This window comes from Haemaphysalis longicornis, unplaced genomic scaffold (genome assembly GCF_048455015.1).
Source record: "Haemaphysalis longicornis isolate Haplotype H1 unplaced genomic scaffold, Haemaphysalis longicornis Haplotype H1 scaffold_4, whole genome shotgun sequence".
NCBI lineage: Eukaryota > Metazoa > Arthropoda > Arachnida > Ixodida > Ixodidae > Haemaphysalis > Haemaphysalis longicornis.
Window position 1 is genome coordinate 200,853,475 of NW_027526361.1, and position 22,821 is coordinate 200,876,295.

The following is a 22,821-nucleotide window of genomic DNA, read 5'->3' on the forward strand; positions in this document are numbered from 1 at the left end:
AGCAGACAAGGCAGATACTCAAGTTTTTAGCAAAATGTCTAAAAAGGTTCTACACGCGGGATCCTCTGAGCAGCTTGTTATGGTAGAAGGGACAGACGAAGTGCGCAGACTCGCCTGGGCAAGAACTCGGAAGAAGATGTGTACCTGATCAGCTAAGTACCAGATAACATTTTGCTGCAGTTAACCTTCCCCGTAGAAACCAAATAAAGCACAGCTTTATGAGTGTTAAAAGGGGGATACGAAGAGTGGGATAGCTGGGCGAAATACATTTTAGGTTAAAAGGTAGAAAGTTGATACTGATTCGTACCTACCCCTCACCGACCGCTTATGAACCTACATATGCGAGGCATGTCTGCAGACAATAAAAACCACCCGTGAATCCTTAAGGGCGGGGGGTATCAGAGAAACGCCCGAAGAACAGCAGAATAGGTATAGATATACCAGATGGTTAAATTATACGGTTTTGGTGCTGACGCGGCATCTAAAACCCTCGACGGCTGAACGTAGACTTTTTTGTGTGTTTAGGCGTTGATGATTTGCCAAATTTAGGCAAGCAAGTGGATCCGTGAACAAAAATCTGGCGTACAATAACAATTCAGATACCTAGAATACGTGGAGATTATTTTGGGGAGCCTCTAAGTCCAGTTGGGTGCTTGTTAACAACGTACATGTAGATTTCTAACTCCTGTGCTGCGACGCCGCCGAGCGAACTAAACCACGCTATAAAGTGTTTTCTTGGTCATTCTGTTTTATACATCATTCTAGTACCCTAAAAATAGCTTCGCAAATAAAAAAAAATTGATTGTACCCTTAATCAATCACAGGAAGCACAATGGAAATTCCCAAAACAACTTTTCTGAAACACCGGCCCTTCCAACGCGCTTGCGGAGATTCAGGATCTCACTAGGAACCGTTTTTGTTATGGTGTACCGACAGTGACAGTTTTTGGCTACATAATTACGTCCAGAGGCTAGAATAGAAACTTAAATGAGACACAACTCTTCTTAAAGTAGCTTTAAGAAAAATAAGAACGCCCACCATGGCCATGACAGAGGACTGACATGAATGCCCAGAATAAGAATTACCGCCATAATCCTTCAAAAATTGCAGTTGCGTCTTTGAGTAGCAGGGTCCGCCCCGCTAATGCCCTTTCCAATGCGCGAGAAACTTATATCCTTCATGACGAGGCAGGTTGTAACTCTCCCAGCGCGTGATCACTTCATTATAAGGGCGGCGCTCCTTGTCTCCCGCGGCGTTCTCTCCCGGCGGCGAGATCCAATTAATCTAGCGGCTCGTTTGCGTCCGGCGCGCAGAAGGGCTTACTCGCGAGTCGGGCACGCTTCGACCCGCCGTAAAACGCGGTCGCGCCGAGGTCAGGAGATAAGCCTCAGCCTTTTAAGACGGCTGCCCACGGGGCCACTTCACGCTCCGTGCAAACCTCAAGGTAAAAAAAAAAAAACTGTGGTTGATTCTTCTGTCTTATGAATCAGTAACACATGAAAAGGCACTGTGCAGCGAAATCTGCAGCTGAGCATAATTTTCGGGGCAGCCGCTGTCTTGTGGGCGTGTTTGGTGAGCGACGTCCTGATTCGGCAAAGGTGTACTCGGGTCATTTCTGTTACGGATATGAGGTCAGTGAAATCTTGGGGTATCGCGCCATAAGACACTTTCGTGTTAAAATATAAAACCCGAAAACGAAGAACCCTAAGTATAACGTACTCTTTAATACTAAAGGCTGCTTCCCCCCAAGAAGACTCTGTGTGCAGGGGTGCACCCTTTCAGGCCGCTTGCTTCGTTGTACAGGCGGCACTTCCGTGACGGAATTTACGCCAGCGAAATTTTCGTGTATCCCGGAATAAAACACTTTCGTGTACAACAAAAGAAGCAACAATAAGCAAGTAACGATTGATGCATTCTTTGCGAAGTGCGCGTGTCTTAATATTTTCTCACGCCCGCAGGAAAACATGCCACTGCGTACACGCACACTCACCCTCGGCACACATAACCCTAAACGCGAACGAAAAACCCTCGTGGTAACAAGATTATTTCCCGTGTAACCTGTGGGCAGATGTCAATAGTTGTTCTTAGAGGTGCACTTTTTCGACTCCCGGTGCGAGCGCGTGTCAATCGCCGGTATAACATTGCTTGCTTGGTTGATTTTGGGGTTTACCGCGCCAACGCAACCCAGGCGATTAGGTGGGTTGTAGTGGAGGGCTCCGGATTGATTTTGATTACCTGGGGATCTTTAACGTGCGCTGAAATCTCGTACACGGGTGTTTTTGCTTTTAGCCTCCATCATGAGGTACTAAATTGCGTACGCTCTCGAGCACGGTTCTTAAAAACAGCGGTTTGAAAGTACGGAGTCTTGAAATCAAGCTGTTCTGCTTCATGGGCGAAACTTATAATCAATCATCATGGAGTTACTGCTGCAAAGAGGCCACAACGGCAATTTTTCTATTCATTATTTGTGGAATCCTTCATGGCACAGGTTGAGGAAGGAGAATCGATCATAGTTTGTGTACCTTTTGAGCACGTCTGGAAAAAAAAATGGGCGCGCAGATTTGGCGCCATACCCACGCGTGAAGATTCATTTTTCTGAGAATGCAAGGCAGGACGACTGACGCATTTCCCGGCTCTACTGTGCATGCAGATATCTTCATCTTGGTCTGTTGGGGCAACCTACGCAGAACACGTATGCCATTCAGTCCCCAGTACCCAAGAAAGCAGCGGCGGCAATGATCGGCCAAATGGCCCCTGAACGATGATATTGCGGACAATGCGACGTAGGGCAGGCTGGCCGGTGCCTGGGTAGTAGATTGCGGGAACACCGCGCCATACTTAGCTCGCAGGTGGCTAGGGGCCATTTGGATGATCACTGCCTCCGCTGCTTGCGTAGTGCGGCATACAGTGACGCACGTGTTCTGAGTATGTTTCGCCAACAGGCCAGCAGGGAGCTGTTTGGCCGCTTGCGCATACACAGTGAAGGTGAAAGATACGTCTATTTGCTCTCCCGTGCATTAGCAAATAACAAAATATGATATTTAAACCACCACTTCGGAACACGGGCGATGACGTTCCTCGGATTGTGCGGTTAAGGTTAGCCAAGTTTCATTTTTGCGTGTTTTTCCCCCGGGTTTTCTGGAGCGTGTTTCGTTTCCGAATTTGCCGGAAGCAGCCCTTTTGTGGTCGCTTTGTATGTTAAGTAAATGTCAGATGAAGTGCAGGGTTCGTCGTGACTGTTGTTACGACGTAGTTCTCTCTTTTTTGTGAAGGCGAAAAGGGAAAATGCCCGTGTGGCGAGCTTACGACGCACATTTAAAGGGGCCATGATGACAAAACACAAGTTGGTTCATTCGAAAGACTGCCTCGTTAGAATCACACTGACACCTCTTTTAAAACACACTTCGCTTAAGTAAGCTATGTAATTAAGAAACGAGGGAATGGCCATATGACCCCTAGCTCATTTCCAGCTCGGGCAGCTCAGCGATTAGCGGAGGCCGGCGATAGCAAACGCAACCTATGCAGAGTTTATAAGATTGGAAAACGAGCTATTAGCGCTTAAAGTTAGGGCACATTCTGTTTATTGCAGTAAGAATGGGGGGATAAGCAGTGAAAGTTACGAAAGCACCCGTAAACATAGATGTACCGATGCGTACTGTTGTTGGTACTGCGCGCACTACGCTTGTTTTAGCTGCTCAGCAGTACGCCGCTTTCGAGTTGTCTTACACGCACTGGCCGATTGTCGTAAGCAACAATGTCTTACGTGACCCTGTTTGTCGAGGATATTCCATGTTTAACGAAGCGATTACTTTCTAAAGTAACAAAAACATGCCACGTGCAGATGCGGTCAAAAAACAAAGCAAATGCATTAAACGGTCCGTGCATGAGTATGGTAGCGCCATCTGGGAAGACTGAGGGCAAGTAGCGCTGCAGCCAAATGACGCAGGGCAAGATCGTTTGTATACGCGCACTTATAATTTCATTGCTGACGTCCCGACAACACACGATTTGGCAGGAGAATCAAATTTTAACCAAAATTGCTTAATTTATCAGAGAACAAGGCATCATTTGCAGCCGGACAAGCGCATGAGCACTATAAAACACAAAATATTTCGAATTAAATAAACCTGTATTTTGTCCTCATGGCCCCTTAAAGGTTCCCAGCTGATTAAAATTCACAAAGAACCTTCCACTATGGCCCGCCTCTAGTCCATGTGTAGATTCGGCGCGTTGAACCCGCCAAATAAAAATACAAATTAGCCGTGGCTTAGCCCGGCTATGCCAAGATATACATATCGTGAGCTAAGGTTCAGCAATGAAATCCATCCAGTCCAGTCCAGTCCAGTCCAGTCCAGTCCGGTCCGGTCCGGTCCAGTCTAGTCACTGCTCCTCGCGCATGCGCAGCACGGCTACCCAGGAGCCTCGCAAAACGGCTATCAAGTGGCTCCGACGCAGCGCCATACTTGGCTGCAACGAAACGGAGGCGCACAGCTGTGCACGCGCCGGCGCCAGTGCGTCTGCCGCAGCTAGTACGTCACTCCTCTGGAATGACCAGACCAGTGAATTTGAACCCTATTTTCTACACACCTGTACTCCTATTGGATTGCGTGTCCAATCCGTTCCAATATAATCCAATTTATTCTAATCCAATCCAATCCCATCCAATCCAATGATCCTCGCGCTTGCGCAGAACAGCCCTTCAGGGTGCACGCGAACCTGCTCAACCTCGGCCAGTGTAGCGTACGCTTCAAAACCTAGTTTGCGGCGCCGACGTTCTTCACGGTACTACCAACCGAAAAGCCCCTTTCCGCCCACAATGGAACGGAATGTGTTCGCAACAGCAATCTGTATAGAAGAATCAACTCCCCTACGGAAAAAAAGCTTGACCGCTGACGCCCGCACTTAATTATCCCGACAATGACATTTTCCCGGCACGCCCCGGTTGCAATTCCGCTACCACGTGGAATTTCCCACGTTTTTACGGGAAACCAATAGTAATCAAGTCAGCGTCTATGTCACAAAAAATGCGAGAAGCATGGCACACGAAGCGGCCGAATGCACAAAGTATAAAAAGACATATGTCAGTAAATCCTCCGAATGACCCCACATTTTTTAGAGGAACTCCTCTAAACAACCAACAAAGTCAAAAAGGAACATTTCGACAAACATTGCTCTACGCGGGGTTCGAACTAAGGTTCCTCAGTGTGGGACCCTAGAACAAACACTGAACGGGGTGTGTTAGTCCCTGCAGTAACACACCCCGGTGATTATAGTTACTAAAGGTGAACCTAGTGAAAGGATTGTGCCCTAATAGTTATAAACGTGTGTGGGAGACACGCCCTCACTACTACCAAGGAAATCCCAGCTAGATAATTTCACGAGGAGCAATTAGATAAGTAGCAAAGTGCGAATTCAGGCTAACAGCATATATTTAGGGCTAACCAGGGCGATTGGCGAAACCTCTGTCATAGTAACGGGAAGAGGGAAAAACACGCGGGAAATGGATTGCGGTGATAAAGCAGGACAGCTGCGTACAGGTAGACACGTGACACTGTATGCAGCACGTCATCACCATGCAAAGAAGGAACGCGCTCATACCGGCCAGACACTTGCTATGGAGATTTCATCGATGCGCATGTGCGGTGATGGTCTCTGAACAGACTACATCCACAGCACCTATGGATAATCACGACGTGCATAACACTGCCATAGAGGTTCCACAATTCCCCAGTAACGTTACCGCAGTCGCAACAGATAAGAAAAGCTTAAGTACCCTAGATGTTCTTCAGCTTTACTGTACTGTACTGTACCGAAAGTACTGCAAGTAATGAGTAATGAGTCTGCAAGCAGGCTGCACTTTGAAGCAGTTCAGAAGACTACGGTAGCATTTCATTGATTAATATCTTCTGCCCGTAGCGTTGAGAGATAATCTGATCTGAAATAAAAGTAACAAAGCCGGACAGAGAACCTGAAAAAAAATTACGTGAAGTAAGAAGTACCCCATAAAGCGGTTTAGGGGAAGAAGGCAAAGTCTCGAACAGAAGTTAATACCGGTTCATTTAGCCTACACAAGTGCGAGTGTCTTCATTTTGTTCTGGTTTAGTTCTGCTTCCACTCAATAACGTTGCGAAGCGGTTCCATAGGTTGAAATCTTCATGAATTACGAAAAATATATGTTGCAGTTCAAGACGGCCCTGGAGCAGAATACAGGTTTGGTTAATTTGAATGATATTTACGAGTCATCATCAAAAGTGATGCCTCAACTGTTACATCCTGGAAAGGTAACCGTTAATTTTTTTTTTATTTTAGTCCTGGTTCGGGTTAAGCGCGTTGACAAAGCTTACCGTTCAAATTCAGCTCCGCTTGAGGAAAAGATACCACTTCTTTTCCTTTTTGACACCCGGAAGAAAGGTAGGGTCTCAAGTTCACAGAATAAACTTTAAAAGACGTTACAAAAAACCCGAGAAGCGGTAGGCGACAAGCAAGGCAATCACGAAATCTTAAAATATCCTATTTAGGATAAGAATAGAACGCAAAGAATAAAAATGGAGCTCGTATTACGGGCGAAGTTAAAAAAGGTTAAAAAACAAAACAGATATTGACGCCATATGGACAACGTTCAAGCAGTGACGTAGTCTAATCAAAGGTGTCCCAGGTAAAAGCTTTAAATCTTAATCCGCCACTGCAGCATGGAGGGCCGGTATTCGGCGAAGCAATTTTAAGATGAGTTTCAGCTGTCGTGAGTGCATAATTTAGGCCGCTAATCAGTGCGCCTCATTAGAACACCGGGACTGGCTGGGACGTGTCCCGATGTTCCTACCTTTACTGGGGCCAGGCGCCATGGTAAAATGCTGCTCCCACGCCTGCACGTACGCGAGAGCAACTCTGCATAACAAGAACGTATGCGTGGGCAGTTACCGAAGCCTTGCTCATTCATAAAAAGAGAAGCTGCGCTATTTCTAGGAAATCCCAGACTACGAGAAGGGCCCATCAGTGCCTAGTCGGCGGTGTAGCGGGATAGCGAGGCTTGCAAGGAAACGGCGGCTTATACTGGTAGTTTTCGCATTGGAGCGGTTTAGGGTTCTGTATTGCAGTTTTCTATGTAAAAAGTGTCATGTTGTCAAGCTTTTTCAGTTTCAGATGTGTTTGAATAAGTATACAGGTTTATAGGTACCGAAATGTTTAACCTGGTGTCACTGGTTTGGCTCTGTGGTTTCGTTAAACAAAACCATTACGCAGTACAGGGAAAAAGTGTAGTTATATCACGGTACCTGTCTTGCCTTTTGTTCGGAGTTCTTTTTTCGCAGTGTGCTCCAAAATATTTTCTTTTGCTCGTAATTATCACAGGCCATATAGTCTCGACGCTCTTCCTGTAAATAGAGGTCACAAAGACGGTCAGCGATATGTAGCTGTTGGAAGAAGACGAGAACGGACGGGCTCTGCTCCGACCCCACCCCATAGTTATCATCATAATCGTCATCATAATAATCGTCGTCGTCATCATCACCATCATCTGGCCCCGCGTTATTCTTTGCTTCTACACGTGGGAACTTACCCTGGGATGCGAATATTAGCAAATAAGTATCCCTGCCACGAATAACACCTCCGCTCTTCTACTGAGGCACTATTCCTGGTCATGGGCCAATTCAAAGTATTACCACTGGGAAACAAATTATCGTATCTACGATTACATACAAAATCTGGTCAGAATAATAGAGATCAGCCGAAATAAAATTCCCCTTCACAGCGTCCATAATTCTCTCGAAGGAGGTAGAAAACATTGCGTTAGTGCAATTGTTATGAACATACAAAACACTGCGTGCCAGAAACTAGGCACTAAAATAGACTAGAACATTTCCTGAGCAGGATTTTTGTAAATTGTTAGCTGTGAGAAACAACATTAATTTGTTCTCTTTGCACTGTGAGCCAAGGATAACTGAGTATGTTCGCAGATAAAGCATACCGAAACACCATATCCCTAACGCAATCGCTTCATTATAGGTTTGTTGGTACGTCAAACAAATGTATTTAATTAACGTTTGTTTAAAACAGTTTTGGAAGAAATTTAAAGCGAGCACTTTAACTGCATTTATTGCATCCCCCCCCCCGTTCCCCTCAAAAAGTGGCACGAAAGCGAAAAATAAATGGTAGCATCTCCACTCCGTCGATAATGGCGAGGGTGCGGAGTACGGGGACTCGAAATGACATCCAAGTTGTGTCCAATAGGACATCCGATTTGCACCCCGACCATCATACGATTTGAGTCGTGAGTTGCACCTTGATTATTTCCTAAATGAACTGCTACTCACGGCTGAACTCGATTTTTAGTCTATTTTTGCTTGATGGAGGTGTGCGCACGGATGGACGCGGACGGACATTGGGAGGTCCTAAGGTACTACGCACCGTTACAGGCGAGGGAGTAAGCCATTTGACTCTCGGGTACTAACTCATGGTCGTAGCAAAATGGGTCAGACGACTGACACTTACTCTGCTTGTTGTACGAGACACAGGCTCGAATCCTGTCGGTGCCTGTGTGATTTCTTGCGATTGTAAATGCTATGCGCACGGACGCGGACGGACATTGTGCGGTCCTAAGGTACTCCGCACCTAAAACGTACTCTTACTGCAAAAGGGTCTGTGAGCATGCGCATTTCCTATCACTTTACTCTAAGGCATGGTATTCTTTCTTTCTCGTGCTGCTTTTAGAAGGGGCAAAAATGCGTCTTCGGGCTTGAGTGCTTATCGTTCCGATGTGGTTATGATCCACACAGATCCCTGCATTATTTCACCTCAAGGAAGAGGAAGAGCGAAGCGAGAAACAAATACCGATGACAATACAACCACAAACACTCAATCTAGTGGTGGCGCAGGTGCTTTATAAACATTTAGAGGGAGATACACAACGCCCTAACTTTGGAAACGTCCTCAGTCCGGGCCAGCTTCGAAGTTTTGTTTCCAAGACAAATTCACTCGAGAAAGCAAGCGCAGACACCGTATATCTTGAAAAATGGCTTAGGAAGGATGAATACACCCACGACGGGGCGAGATCTCCGGGGTCTTGAAATATTACGCCAGCGCAAACGCACAGAGAGGACGAAAAGAAACTGGGGATATAGATGGAGAATGTGATCCTAAAGGTACGCGACCTTAGAGTCAAGCCGGGAAAATATATGGCGCCGGGGGCGCACGGGCGTGGAAAATCGCATGAAAAATGCCGTCCGCCGAGACCTTGTTCATTCGGGTTCGCCGGCCCGACACACGTCAAAAGACAAACAAAAAGGAAGGAAAGCAGCTGCCGCCGAGACAGCGTGCAATTTAGCATACGCTCTATTTTTCTTGTGCCTTTGGGGTAAGCGTTTTTCTGGTAAACACGAGTATTTTGTTTCCAACCAAAAGTAGGCGCCTAAACTTGATTATTCAAGCGTTACGACTGAATTACGTTTTCGACAATGTGCAGCGGACTGTCAATTCGGGAAAGCGGAACGGGAAATAATGGAAAGATAAAATTTTTCTTCACATACAGTGCGCTTCTATGTTTACGCCGTAGCAGGTACGTGGATAACGTTATTACAAATTTCTGCCATTCAGTATTTCTTTGTGTATTCTCCAAAATGGTTGGCTTACGCATTAACGTAATACACTAAAATTTTTATAGTCATCTTTCTAAACAGCATTTCTGAACGCACTATTCACCAGTGTTCCCTTCCCAGCCCCAATGCCTGTGGGTGGCGCTCAGGCCTCCGCGAGAGAAGCGCTAAGCTTTTAACATTCAAGTTCCCAAGTTTGGAAGTTTCGTGGCTTGGGAAACCTGCGATTACACTTTCTGACACTCTTACCTCGATATACTTAAACAAATGCGGTTGTATTCTTTCGCGGGGAAATTTCAGCGATGACGTCACCAAGCATAACTTAAGATGAGACGACCCTAGCGTGAGAAACGGGTTGTCTCGCTTGGGAAACATAATCGTTACAATACCGCAGTAATCGTAGCAATTCTAGTAATTTTTCACTGTATGTGCCGTTTACAGGGGAGGAGGCAGTCATGTCTAAATATCGCAGTATGCAATATTAAAAATTTCCCCGCATTTACCCGAGGGGAAGAATGTGAAAGTGCGAATGCAGGAGTTGAATTTGCGCGGTTCGGTAATGTTCGCGAAAGAGAGATCACACACACACACAACTACAAAGAAAGAAAGATGCATTTATTCACAGACACCTATTTGTGTTGTCGTTGTACTTGATTGCTAGAGCGGATCTCAGCTTTGAAATTTCGTGTCAGTACTCCTTTAAGCGGGTGCATTAGCCCTTCTCACGCCCGATTCCTGGCCAATCCCCCACGTGGGTATGTGCCATGCACAGACACCTATTTGTGTTGTCGTTGTACATGATTGCTAGAGCGGATCTCAGCTTTGAAATTTCGTGTCAGTACTCCTTTAAGCGGGTGCATTAGCCCTTCTCACGCTCGATTCCTGGCCAATCCCTTACGTGGGTATGTGCCATGTCAGCGGCCAGGCAGCGCGCGCCCATCTCCCCCCGTTGCCAAGGAAGACGAGGAGATTCCTGGCCAATCCCCCACGTGGGTATGTGCCATGTCGCCCATCTCCCCCCGTTGCCAAGGAAAACGAGGAGCGCGCGCACCCGCAGCTGTTGCTATGTGGACGGACGGCGGTCCACGGAATTCAGGGTCGCTTATAAAGTGCATTCGCACTTAAAAGACCTTTCATGAGTTTATTGTTCTGCTGCTGAGTAATTACAGATACTTTCCTTCACTGCTACAAAGTCAGAGTCCATATGATCACATGCACTGGAATTGTTCAGATGTGTTGTTAGCCAACCAGCTGTGTCGCTAATATTTTGGCTACGTATACTAAGCATTGTTACGAATGAGCCCGCCACTGGGCTTTGTTGAAACACTCCTCGGCTGTGCAGCGAAGCCTCCACTATGTGCGCCTTTCAAGCAGGCTCTCCCTGTCGGTGGCTCACGCTTGCAGCAAGCTCCGACGTTCTTGAATCTCTGGCGCCTATCTATCGGAGCGATTCAAACCAACATTGGTAGACTAGGCATGCTTCGACTTCCTCCAACGACGCAGAAGCCCCGACTCCGCTGCGGAGACCTCCTCTCTCCCCTCTCTCGGACTCAGCGTGCGCCGCTACTACCTACTGCTCACGAACTCTTGAAAGAGCGTTGTGTGTGTCAGTGCCGTTCGTGACGCGTGCACAATCTAGAGGGAAGGCTTGTTTCGACCGTCGGCGCTTTGGGTATAAACACGGCGCCCCCCCTTCCCCCCGCGCTATAGTTCATTCCTGTTTGGGCATTGAATCAATGCTGTCACTCTGCTCGAGTTCTGTACACTAACCTTGCCCGTCGTGGCATTGTTCATTGGCTTCGGCTTGTCTCTTGCTATGAAGTAAACAAGTTACGTTTTACCTACGGCTTCTGGACTTCTTCACGGCTGCTACATTGGCCGGCCGTTCTCTTCAAACCACGCTACCACACGTATGTCGGAGGTGACGGAGCTCGGCTCGGGTCAGCTTCCCTGATGCCCCAGCATTCATAAAACGTTCATGCAGGTCGAAACTCTACGTCTTCTTGACCACTTTGTCTTGTAATTGTATCTGATACTGTTTACCCTTGTCGGGCTGTTGTCTGGTGAGTGACGATGAATGTGGTATAACCGGGCATACAGATCTACATGAAGGATTGCGATGCAAAAGAAACAAAATGGCAATCGTCAGAGTTCTGAATTAAATTAAAAAATGACAGTCCATTTAAATGAATGAACAGTGGCCTTAAAATAAAAAAATGGCCGCGTATCTTCTCCTTTCGTTGCAAATGTCGCCGAAAGACGATAGTCGACTTGCGCCCCTGCCAAGTAAGGGCCTCCCGTCTATTTCCCGCTGACCTCTGATGTTGTTACTTTCCCGTCACGTTCTTCCCAAGATAACGCGCTAGAGGTTGCTCAAGTCATTTTAAATTTACCGCGTTCTACTGCTCCCAGTCGGGTGTCTCGATGCCAGCGCTGCCGTAAGGCGGAACCGCGCATGAATTGAGGCGCCCTACTACATCATTTATAGAACCATGATACTCTACTGCACGAGCGTTTCAAGCGGAATGTGGATCTCATCCAGCGGAACCTTTCGTTGCTATTGCCGTTTGATTTCTTAAATTCCCCTACGAGTTAGCGCTGGAAACAGCAGGGGGCGGTTTTTTGCCGTTAATTTAGCATTTCATTTACTCTCGCAAAATTCAAGCATCCATAATTTTTTATTAAAAGAACACTGCAAATATCACTTAAGTATTGATTTTCTGCCCTATGTTTGCGTGATGTCTTGTTCTTGTTTAGCCGTGTTGACAAGTATAAGCACTGACACCGGCAGTGTTCATGGCGGAACGATGCCTTAGCCAGTGAGCTTCACGGAGGGTGCGTGTTATATACGTGAACATCGCTTAGCGCCGTAAAGCCTTGGAAACACGTTTGTCAGGACTTGCGTGCATACAAGACAGAAGAAAAGTTCTTGCAAATAAGCATGCAGTGGTACTTGCAAAATGAAATAAAAGGTACCGTATATACGTTGTAAAACACGGAGAAAACAGCAAGTCGAATCTGGTTAATGCTTAACTACGCAGAAAACAACAATAACAACAACACCACCACCAACAACGACGACGACAACCACAACAATGAACAGCGAACAGCTCTCGCACGCTGGCCGCATCAGTCACAGTTGCCCAGATCCTGCCGTCACCGCATTTCACTGTTTTATATTTTATCGCGCGTCGTCCTTATGTGTGCATTCCGAAGATGACCCGGCGTAACTTGAGCCCCGCAGAAATAAACGTGCACTGGTACTGTTACAGGGACTAGTTTTATCTTTTTCCATACAATAAATAGGCGCTTCCCATCACACGTGGATCTCTTGGAGGGAATGATTTTATGTTTAAAGAGATGCTTTCTTTGGGTCTTTGCCGGTGTTTAGCGTTACTCCTTGTTCCTTGCGGCGCCCTTGTCTACGGTGATATTTTAAAAATGTACTGTTACCTATAAACCAATACGCGTTTTCGACCTACCTGTTTTAATTTGCTCTAGCTGGTTTCGCGTTGCCTCTGGTAATTTTTGTGGCGCTTTCGGTATTCCTTACTGGTTCTGTTGGCGCTCATATCTGTCTCGTCGAGAAGTATTTTTTTCCCGAGCCTTGCGTGGTGTAGGTTTGTGAGAGGAAGAGAGTGAGGAAGAAACCTTAAAGGGTCACTGACACAAAAATTTTGCATCTTGTTTTTTTTTTTGTTGCGATAAGTAGCTAGTGACCTACTCATAACCTGTAGAAACCTCATTTGCTTCAGCCTGCGACGGTTGTTTAATTAGAGGCATTTTAAATGCGGCCAGTAGCAGTTTCGGTTTCAGCGAGTGCCGCGAAACGATGGATTTGGTGGATTTTGTGTGAACAAAGCTGACCACGTGACCGTCGGAGCGATATCACAGAGCAGAGCCGCCGTAGCACTGTCGAATCCGCATCGATGGCAGTTTCTGCGAATGCCCTCACGTACTGATCTCGTGAGGCGCTTAATTAAAAAGCGACCGTGGATGTGACGCAGGCGCTGCGAGTGCAAATGCTACCGCGGCTAAAGAACGACGCGGCGCGACGCTCGAGACGGTGGGTGGCAAGACGCGCGCTGGGAGCAGCCGGCCGGTCTGCCTACAGGACCGCCTACAGATGTGTTCGGCTTAGCACTGCGGCGGATATTCGAGTGCCGCTCTCGTAAGCGGTGCAGATGACAACTTTTAATGCAACCGGCCATCGCATCATTAACTCCTTTCTCATGTAAGCCACCATGGTCGGGACTTTGGTACAATTTCGTGCAGCGGTAACAAGCTATCACTCGAGCTACCTGCGCCGGCCTGGGCCACTTCGCGGCCGTGGCCGCCGCCTGCACAGCGACCGTGCGGCTATCTCAGTGGGCTTTTCGTGCCTCCGGCGCGTTTTCGCATCCAATGGTAATAAACAGTAATAGAAACAGAGTGCCTGGAATCGCTGTAGAACTTTGGTCGCGGCCAGCTGCCCCATGAGCTGACGAAATCACGGCGCCTCCGCCGCCAACGATCGGGTCGTTCGTTCTCGAGAGCAGAAGCTCCGCCCTCCGGCCCTCCGATTGGAGCGGCGAGCCGGGCGAGCCGGCGAGAAACGCCGGCAGTGCGGAAGCGGAAAACACAAACTCGTGACGTGTTTGGATGTTGTTTATTTACACGATATCCTCGGGATGTCGATTGCGCGTGGTCCTCTGCTGTCTGCTCGGTTGCGTTTCACACACTTTAAAATTGATTTTAAATATGCTCTAGGCTGTATTCGCCGCTGATATTTTGCAGATGATGTATATGTGTTCCCACCAATCTAACTCCGAAGTTATCTCGCCTTCAAAATTTTGTGTCAGTGCCCCTTTAATGATGCAGAAAAGTCGGCAGAGCCGGGAGCTTGGATCACTACTCCGTATGGGGATAATGAAGAGGGAACATGAGTGAAAACGCGTAATCACCAGATATCGCGCACAAAAACTAAGACCAACCGCAGCAAAAACACTAAAAGGCGCAAGAAGTCACACATAACACACGCACAGGTATAACTATCGCAACATGTACACAATTCTATTCATGCTATTAATCTTCTAATCTGTGTGGCTGCCCAGTTATTGTCAGCATATCACCACCTCGTTATATATTTTATTCCTCATTGTTGCTTTGAAGGATTGCAGGTTAGTTACGCCTAATCTTACTATCTAGCACGTAAATTTCAACGATACAACGAGTGCAGCCGACCCTTTAAATCAGGAGCATTTTCTTACGACTTGACATATGACTTGCCCTTGCTTTGAGTCCTCGGGACAGGTGCTCCATTATTTTTTCGTGGATGTTTCTTGGCAAACGTAAGAACATGTAATGAGCCAGCCAATGCCGTGACAAAAAGCGCATAAATGCATAAAAATAATTTAGGTTTGAAAATGTTTCATTTGAACATTTTTGTAAAAGCTCTTGTGTTTTGGCCAGTTTGGTACTTTCAATCGCCGCATTGCGAAGCATGAAAAATGTGTACAGTTATATAAAGAGCCTCGTAAATGTACACCACATTATTAAGTACATTATTTTGCACTGCGCTCCTCCGCTTGGAAGTGAACGCGTTTCAAGTGCGCTACAAATGCCATGAAAGCAACACATCTCCTCTCTTCAACGTTCTTTAAGATTTCTGCCTAAAGCTATGGTGCTTACACGAACTTAGCCTTACTAAAAAACGCCGCCTTAAAGCACAGCTGGCTGAACAGTAAGACAGCTGACCTTTGTCTGAGACATTCATCGAGTGTATGAAACTTTATGAGGATGCAAATTACCCACCGAGCGAGAAGACGCGCTTGCAAACGAGGAAGCGGGCAGGCAAGCCGCGGGGCGAGCGAGCGTTTCATCGGATGCTAGTGTCAGGACCCGAGCAAAACAGCGAACAGGCAAACGAGTAAGTGTTAGGGAAAGCAAGCGAGAGTGTGTTCAGGAACACGTCACCATAGCAACTGGGGTAATGTAAGCTCCGAAAGGTCCCTGGGAGGCGCCTAGGCAATACCTTCCTGGTTAAGAAGACTGCCTGCGAACGACGTCATATTAGTCGGTGCAGCGACGAACGGGCGTTGCTTATAAGAACTCGCAATAGCTTTACGAGGAAAACTGTCGAGGAGGCGATGCGTGGATTACGAGGAGCTGTTGTTTTGTGCGGAAAGAGCATTCATGGTTGTTACTGCTGTACGACAGCAATGGCAAAGTTTCTTTTATTTTACTAGTGACCTCCGATAAACTTGGAACACCAGCTTTAATGCTGATTCGCAAACGTGCGGGAATTTTTGTTTTTTTAAATTAGGTCGTGCAGTTGTAGTTCGTGTCAAATATGATGTAGTTCGCGTAGTTCATGTAGTTCGTCAAAACTGTAGTCCGTATCAAAGATCCTTGAGTTCTACCTTGGCCCTATGTTCTTGTCTTTGCACTGCCTGTGATCTCTCCCCCGCCACCATAAAGGTGTTAAAGCTACGGAGCCAGCTTTACAGACCACAATTGACTTCATACCCTTCAACAGGGAAACGCGGGTAGAAGAATTAGCGCTAGCGGCGTTTTTAAGACGATAGTCTTGTTATCCTACCCATCCACAAAGATTTTGGTCGTTGTGTTTGTCTTTCGATTCAGCTGCATGGTCAAACGTTGATCGAATGTTTAAACACGAAGTGCTGTGTGAGAAGCCGTTCAAAACTGCAAAAGCTGCTTGCTTGCTTCATAGATGTCAGCGTTGTATAGCAAAATGAGAATGCTAGGCCTATTTGACACGAAACATAAGTATGCATAACCGGCGTTAGCAGCATTCTTTCTATTAACGAAGACATGAGTTTGTGCTTTGCGGTAGCAAATAAAAAACACGTTAAAACACTGTCATAGTATGTCGAGATGAAACCGAAAACTAAAGAAATGAGCTTGCGCGCGAGCTCGATGCGCTCCAAGACCGACAGTAACAAAGGGCCCCGGCAGATGGTACGCGAGCAGTATGAATCCAGGAAAACTGAATTGAGTTAGCAAAAGATACGTCGCGCTTGCGAGGAGCGAGATGGGAGGCGAAGCGCGTGAGGGGTGGGCAGGAAAAGAAAGGAGAGGGGGTCACAAATCAATTGAGGCTGAACAACATAAAATTTAGTTCACATTGTAGCCTGTATACTCACGTTATGTTATTTACTATGTTTGTCTAATAAAATGAAACTGAACTGAACTGAACTGAAACTGAAGCAGGCAGACACGGTGCTGATTTTTCAAAAGAGAACATGACATGTCTGTGTTTTAGGTATCAGCTTTACAAACAACAAATCATAACAACATGAAGTGCTAGAAGTCAGAGGTATAAATGAGTATTGCCGCCTAAATGTAGACAAACGCTTGCACGAGGTACTTTACCAGGGACGAAAAGATACAGTTTAATTGTTACACTTTTAGTGCCTTCTTGTTTCTCCGTACGGTTTAAAGTCTTGTGTGCTTCTACCGTGGCAGGCTAACATTGAGAAGTACAAGGCTGGTGGCCGCCTTGTCGTGCAATTAGCGGAATCAAGATTGCTATAAGCAGCGAAGGCGAAAGCCTAGTTGAAGGCGAATATCAAGGCGAAAACGTAGTTGGACCTTCTTTTGATCTGCTAATGACCTCTGTTGCCGTGGCTTTCACTAGTTGACCAGCCGCCTGAGCAGCGTCCTTTCAATCTCGTTCTATTTGCTCGCCATTGCCAGGAGTCTTTCGCTGATGTGGTGTTGAACTTTCTGATGAACTTTGCGACCGCGCCTCTCACCACTTGACCATCTCTAGGACAGCACTTTCCGAAGCCTATACTTTGGCGCTGATTTTTCTCTTTCCGGGCGCGAGCTGCGCCCCCCTTTCACAGAACCTTCCTCAACCCCCCTGAACCACTGCCAATTTTTGCGCAATCCTGGCTCGCACCAGCTGCGGCAGAGTTTACTTCGTACCAATGATTTTTAATGCCTCGAAACAGACCTGCTTAAAACAGAGATCTTAGGTTTTTATCTTACAGGAGGCAAAATTTACGCAGGTGGAAGAAGGTAGCGAGCTCGAAACATGGGTGATGCCATGCTCCACTAAAGAACACCGCACGAGAATTGACGAATGATGAGCTGAAACTTTGGTTTGGAGCATCTATTCAATAAATTATCACCCAGTAGTTCATAGAATATTGGGGCTGTCGTGTACTCGGGGAACCTTGAATTGTTGATAGCATTTGATCGTAACCTCTCGGTCACACTAAATTTGCTGCCATTTTTTCTTTGGGCTGCCACTAAAAGGGAGGTGTTTTACTCTCGTTCTTTATTTTGTTTCAGGAGCTGTGAGCTACCTCTACATGCCTATCAGCATCTACCAAGGCTGACCTGAAACGTCTACTTTGGGAAAGTATGTGCACACATTATTTCTTGCGTGCGTCATTTCCGCATGCTCGCCAGTTGTTCCGAAACCTAACCCCACCTCTGAGCAATAAGGATTAGATTATAATGAGTAAACTAGTCCCTAAGCTCCCAGGTTATGCCTTTCCCTGGGCTTGTGTTATGGTGGAGAACGATTCCATCTCCGGCGGTTTCGGAGCCATATTGCCTTCCGGCTCCAGAACATATCTACGTTTCGAGAGAATAAGCTGATCATCCTAGCCCACGTTTTTATTAGACCTCCATTGTTCGATATTATACGTTTAGTATTCAATCCTCTCATCATAGGGTGATTCTTATATTCTCTACCTTAAAGATTGTGTTTCACCTGTGCTGGCAACATTGAAGTTCTTCTGATCTGGCGTGGGATGTGTAGACAGTTGCCAGGCCAGACGGTTACCAGGCCATGTTACCAATACGGTTACCAGGTTACCAGACCAGACGGTTAGCAGGCTAGTTTTACTTTTCCAATTTAATTATTTGCGAAAATTGACGTATTGAGTACGGCCGGTAATAAAAGTGCCAAGCTTAGGAGCCTTTTAACGAGTAAGTGAACATTCTATTGTCTTAGTTAGGAATTGTTTCACTTAGTATATCTCGAAAACTACTTTCAATTGTAGATTTGTGGGAAATGATGTTAGTCTCTCTAGACTACGTAGCGTAGGTTCCAGCGCTAAGGGCTTGTTGGACTAGAATACCATGTAAATGGGAATGCAGGTGAAGGGATATAGGTTGACCCTATTACCTTGCGACCATAAAAGAGGGAAAATAATTCAAGCAACATCGTTTTATCGTGCTAAAAGCACTGATTTTTACTAAGGTTAGTCATTATGGCTGCCCGTATCTCGTTTGGCGACTGCTTCGGTCTGGTTTCCTTACATAGAGCAAGTCGTAATCAGTACATTCCAAGTAATTGCTTATGGAACACTTGTTAAGCACTCAAAAGATAATTTCATCAGGGAGCAAGCACCAAGCATGGGATACCGATTTGCAGACCATCGGGAGAGTCGATCTTGCAGGCAACCAGCAGTCGTCTTAGGGTTGTCGCCGGTCTTCCATTCATAAAAACATCGCGCGATGCTCGCGGACAAAAGTCGCCATCTTATCCTTCAGTTCCAGGTGCACAACCGCTCCGAATCTACGAAACATACGAAATAAGGTTTTGTGCGCGTTGAAATAAGCTTTTACTAAACCCTTCAGATTTCGCCATGAAGTTGCACTCTTTTTTGGTGACATCGAAGTGCTTGTCGGAAATGTTGGAGTAGGCTTGGGCATACTGAACGTTTTTTTAAATGCCTTGAGGATCTGGCGCCATGGGCCTGAACTAGAAATGGGCCTGAACAACAAGAAAGTGGCAGGCACGCGCTCACTGACAGCGAGAACAGAAACAATACAAAAATGGTGGCGCGGCTGATTGATGTCGGTGGCAATGCTGCCTTTGCGGTTTAAAGGCGCCCGACGGACTGCCTGGTTACTAGATGACAACTAATATTAAGGTAATCACAGGTATATTTGGTCAGGGGTGATTTTCCGGCAAATTGTTTAGTAAAAACAAGTCGACCTATAATTGACTTACACAAAGTTCAGAGGACATTAGAAAATAAGTGTCGCAAAAGTACCCACAAACATATTGACGAACACTGATGCATCGAACTTAAGCAGAAACAAAAATAGTTCGACATACACAATGCACACAAAGTGAGCAGGTATAAGCGGCTCACTATTAGCAATAACCCAGAAAATTCGATTGTATTCGCCTTCGACTCCACTGCATTGGAGAAGGTTTGATATCCGGCAAGAAAAAAACAGGGAGAAAATGCGAGAACTTCTTCGGGTGCGCTTCCGTGTTACTGTTCTTTACGGACTCACTTGTATTCAACGTGCGTTGGGCTGGACGTATTCATGTATAGAGACCTAAAAAAACAAATGTTATCTTATATCAGCTAGCGGTCGAATAAAAAAAACTTAGTAAAACACCATAAACCTAAATTAGTTACGAGATAAGGGTGGGTGGTTGGGATTAGAAGATGTAAAAGTTCTGAGTAGGTCTGGGCAGTTATGGAAGGCAGGGAGTAGAATTAATTGCGTGGCAATACTGGATAAGCTGCTGGCACGGCCCCTTGGTGCTTTTTGAATGCTGATACCGTAGCAACGTTGAACTTTTTGTATTATGCTACTATTTCGAAGAATCCAAAAGTGCACCGGAGGTTGGTGAGCGTGACCTGGTGATTCGAGCGGACGACGGAATGTGCAGTTGAAATTCTGGGATCTCTTCTTGCCATTGCGTTTTGCTTTGAATCATGGTTTTCCCGAAGCATCCTTATTGGAGTCGAATCCGTAAATTGTTAAAAATCTACTTTAATTTCACGTGCAGCAAGAACTAAGCACCCCAGTGGATCACTTTGGGAAACAAATGGCTCCAATGAGTGGGGAGGCAAACAAAACGAAGTCTGGATGCTCCTCGCTGCAAACTGTAGTTGGGCCATGCGCCCAGACGTACAGCTCTAGTAAGCCTCTTCGCAGCAACTATATTCGCCATAGTTTTATATTGGTATAACTTGCTCAGGTGCCTCGAAAGGGGATTTGTGCCGGGCGAAAGGATGAGAGACAATCCATGCGAGATTACGTTGGCAAAGCCCAAGAACTTGCTTCGCTGCTACTGCTCCCGTTCCCTTGATTCCCGTCGCATCCCACCGCGATCTACCCGCGCTCGCCCCCGTCCTTCTCCAAGCATCGGCGTGCAGTGATGGACGGAGCAGCCGTCGAGACAAATCCATCGGGTGGATTGACTTGGGCTATGGCTAGCCTGAACTGCTTCAGACCGAAGTCAGGTTATCCGTAACCCTCTCCAATCTAATCGATCTCTGCGACTGGCTCAAGTGCACCGGGGCTCAGCAGCCTTCACCCTCAGCGCTTACTGCCTTGCACCCGCCTTTCCCCCCCTTTCGGTTGTGTCTTTGATCTTTCTTGGCCCTGAGTGTTCCCGCATTTCCCCTCCCCTTGCCTTCTGCCTCGCTATCGCTCGATACGATTTCGAGTAAGACGTTACTATTGACTGCGTGCGCGACCATAGGCGTGGATCGGTGTTCCTCCTGTAGGGCTTTTGCAGTGAATTGATTTCAGAAATATTGGCGCTCTCGGTGAATCCTTTGTATTTGTTCGTTTTTTTTTTTTTTTGTAGGGCTCTTCAGAAACTAATGCCGCGGTTTTGGGTAGGATTTTACGGTGCGCAGAAACGGGCTCTCCGAGTGTCTGAACAAGTTCTAGGCACTTTGGAGGTGTCTTTAGGCAAGGGCGAAATAAATAATGCTGAAAAAAAGCATTCTAAAACAATAAGATTGTGCAAAAGGTTGAAAGTCGGCCTAGTTGGATATAGTCCAACATAAAAACAAGAGCGCAGAATTGGACAGAACGAGAACAGAAGACGCAACAAGCGCTGAATCGCAACTGTTTTTTTTATTAAACATATCATGAGTATATTTACCTTAGCGGTCCAATCGACACTCCCTACATTCGTCACAATTTTCGGCGCACTCGGCCGCACATACGGAAATCAAATGTAACAATTTTTGTAACATCAAAACCACGGAAAAAAAGACAGCATGAGATGACAGCATCACATATAGCGCTTCGGGCAAGCCCCCAACAGGCGTGCCCTGGACAACATCGATATGACGCTTACGCCGAATCTAAAGGTGCAATTTGTCGGCTGAGCACGTCAATAGATGGGTGGCAGATGCATTAAGGAGTGCCTTTTAAAATATCGTGGTTTTCAACAAATTCTTTTGTATCCTGCGTTACACGTCAAAATAAAACGGTTGTGCGCTCAAACAAAGGGAGATATCCAGGACGACAAACGCGGCAGTAAAGGATAGAGAGCTAAGGCGACGTTTCTCTTTTGAGTAGTGCCTGGTGTTTAAGAACGCCCCGTCTTTCCTACGTAGAATTTGCCACAGGAAAGCGGGATCATATACCTGAAGTGCGGCATGTCGATTAATGCAGAACAAATTATGGAAATGAAATGGTAAAGTTTAATTGCCTGCTGCTTTAAATCGCAGAATAACCGTACTTTAATTTCGACAGACTTTGCACACCAGCGAAATAAGTCCGCCTAATGTGTGTATATTGCTGTGATATGGCTACTTCTGTTTTTGTTGTGTCTCAATTATAAATCTTCTCAAGCGACAATGTCTATTCGCAACGTCTGTCCCTAACCATTTGTTTCTTCTTTTGCCGCGTGCTTTGTATGCCGCCCATGTTGCAGGAGGTCAGGGCTCCTCGAACTGTTTTGACAGTTATGCCTCTCCTTCTGGTAACATTTCTGGTAACAGTAACCCACGTCCCACACGAGGGCAACTCCTTCAAATGGTTCAGAGCGCAGGCCCCCTGACGGTTCTTTACCTTTTTTGCACGCTGGGCAGATACTACGTAACTTATTAGAAGCTAAAAACAGTACATGAAAAGGAACATTAATAACAATATGTTTGGGGTGTGTTGTGACAGGGCCCCCTATGCTGAATTTTGCATGTGTCCGGTTTCTGAACGGGCTTCTTCCGCATAGAGTAATACTGCCATGGGTTCGTCACAATAAACTACAACGGGACGTATTTAGAGATTTACTCAGGAGAGAAACGTAGCAACCAGAAGTGCGATGCATACAACGTGTTGACATTTTTTTTATACGCAAATAAGAACGGACTTGTGCTAGATGAAGGAAGCTCACACTAACACGTAAGACTTGAAGTAATCGAAGCTGCACGCAAAGTTCACGACCATCACGGACGTTAAAGTCCATGACTGCACCCGATTTGCTTCTTTGTCGCTGCCGCAA

General features: G+C 46.3%; 1 protein-coding gene across 5 annotated transcripts in view; it reads left to right on the forward strand.

The window, feature by feature from the left end:
- LOC144179609 (sex peptide receptor-like) overlaps window positions 1–22,821 on the forward strand; it is a 429,469-nt gene that overhangs the window by 221,345 nt on the left and 185,303 nt on the right. For 4 of the 5 annotated variants that reach the window (XM_077708023.1, XM_077708025.1, XM_077708022.1 and 1 more), the window contains one exon: window positions 17,892–17,961. The exons of the other annotated variant lie outside the window; for it this stretch is intronic. The gene's annotated coding sequence lies outside the window, so the exon portion shown is untranslated. The remainder of the gene's footprint in view (window positions 1–17,891; window positions 17,962–22,821) is intronic. 5 annotated transcript variants of the gene reach the window in all.